We start from the raw sequence: 2500 nt of genomic DNA, 5'->3' as shown, positions 1-2500 counted from the left end.
ATTATCATGCTCATTTCCTACTGTTTGGTAGATGGATGAGCAGTGGTGGTGATCTCCAGGACCCCCATAGGGAATGTACACACCTATCTGTCCTGGGGGGAGGGGGTGGGGCTGGAGGGGTTGGGGGGGGAGGGGGGACTAGGGTAAGTGAATATGATTAGGTTTTTGCTGTGGTACACCATGAACAACTCATTGATACAACTGTTGACTTCATAGGTTGTTGTTACGATTAATTTGTCTGCAAGTGAAGTTACCTTGATGAAAGCCTGCGTTTTGGAGGAGGGAACACCTGGCTGCACATATGCTACAGGGACTGTTACTGGAGGAGCAGTCTGGCAGCTGCAGGGAGCAGACAGAGGTAGAGGAGAGAGAGAGAGAGAGAGAGAGAGAGAGAGAGAGAGATAGAGAAAGGGAGGCATGAGAGGCAAGGTGTGTGTGGGGAGAAGAAGTGAGACCCCCGCTGCTCCAATGCTCAACATTCAGGATCAGGTTTCCCTTGACCCTTCCAGAAGAGGGGGCAGAGGAAGAGAGATGAGACGGAGGGAGGACTGAGGTTTTCTGGGTATTAAAACAGCTCACGACTGGTGTTGAATACCACCTGTGTTTTCGGCAAGGCCGCTCTGGGGTCCTGAGAGGGCTGCCCCGGCAGCTGCCCTTCTTCACGCCTGTTTGTCAGGAGCTGTCGATAAGTCTCACATGCACTCAGCTTAAAGGGGAGGAGAAGAAAAGAGTGAAATAGGATGCTTCCTGCCCTTTAACATGCCAGAGGCTTCGTTAAGGGAACCTGCGAAATCAGTTTAATAGGCTGACATCACCCCTGGGCCTCAGTGACCTGCTCCTCCAGAGACATGCCTTCTTCTCATCGCCTCTCCACTCCTCTCCTCTCCTCTCCTTTCCCTCCCTTTCCTCTCTTTCCCTCTTCTCTCCTTTCCCACCCTTTCCTCTCTTTTCCTCTCTTTTCCTCTCCATTCCTCTCCCCTCCTCTCTTCTCCTCTCCTCTCCCCTCTATTCCTCCCCTCTCTATTCCTCACCAATCCTCTGCTCTCCTCTCTTTTCCTTTCCCCTCCTCTTCCCTCTATTCCTCTCCTCTCCTCGTTTAGATGGGGACTGACATCGGAGGGCTTTAAGGATGGGAAAGAAGAGAGAGGTGATGTTTTTGCCTCATCTACGGTTTAATTGATAGATCACAGCTGTGCCTCCTCAATCAACCTGCTATGTGTCTGAAGTCATTATGTCGGACAAGCAAAAGACAGATTTAGATTTATAGAATGCAGCACTTTCCCCTCGACGCTCGGTCTCGTTGTTGCCGAGACGGCGTTCCTGACTGTTTCCCCCCACTCCTTTTAGTGTAAAACCTATTTCAGTGTAAAAATAATACAAGTTCTGGAAGTACAAGAGCTCTTGAACCTAAAGGACTTTTCCTGGCTCTAGTTTTGCCCTACTGACATTACTGAATAAAATATTGTGGGGCCTCCTGCTGGGGGTGGCTGCTGAAAGGGAGATCACTAACTTCTCCTCTCCTTATTTATTCTCTTTCCCCTCTTTAGACGCTAAAGCATCCGACGTGACATTAATGTGCATACCGGCTGTTTGAACCGAGGATCACAGGTCAGCCATTTTAATAGAAAAGTTCAAGCGTTACTCAAAGGGATAGCAGCCCAACGCCTCAGTTAATGTAGAGCAGGAATGTTGCCATAAAACAGGACTTCCTCATGTAAGACATCCCTCCTCAGAGCACAGAGGAGCATTAGCATGATGGTATCACACACATTCTATCTGGTGGACATCATTCATCTAAATCATTCAAAAGCCAGTGCAGAGCTGCCCTGGTGTACTTGGGTGTGCTGACGCAGTACGTATTTTTATAGCAATAATCATGTGTCTTTGTAATCGATTTTGTATGGTTTTATCTGTGTTGTTTCAGTGTGTTGTTGTGTCTCCTAGATGTGTGTGTGTATGTGTGTGTGTGTGTGTGTGTGTGTGTGTGTGTGTGTGTGTGTGTGTGTATGTGTGTGTGTGTGTGTGTGTGTGCGCATGCATGTGTGTGCGTGTGTGTGTGTGTGTGTGTGTGTGTGTGTGTGTGTGTGTGTATGGGTCCTGACACTGACTCTGGCAGTGCTGCTGCCCATGGCTGTGGGCAGGCCTTGGGGGGGGAGCAGCCTCTATCCTGGTGGGGATGAAAGTAGGAGGCATCTAGCTCCAGCGAAGCTCCAAAAACTCAAAGTACCCTAAGATCCCCCTCCTAGTTTAGCCAAACAAGCTGGACTAATCCCAACTATCAGGGGATGCTCTGTCAAAACAAGCAGCAGGGCCCTAAGGCAAGCCGATCCAGTGAGCAGTGAAGGGCTGGGGAGGGAGAGAGAGAGAGAGAGAGTGAGAGAGAGAGAGAGAGAGGCCCAGGCATTAGCATGATGCCTCTCGGTAGTGAGCTGGTGGTGTGCGGCTGGACTGACAGACTGAGCACAGGGGCACACCAACACACTGGGGGTTTGGTCTGAGT

Source organism: Argentina silus (assembly GCF_951799395.1).
Source record: "Argentina silus genome assembly, chromosome: 7".
NCBI classification, from domain to species: Eukaryota; Metazoa; Chordata; class Actinopteri; order Argentiniformes; family Argentinidae; genus Argentina; species Argentina silus.
The sequence above is the reverse complement of the archived record's forward strand: the minus strand, read 5'-3'. Positions refer to the sequence as shown.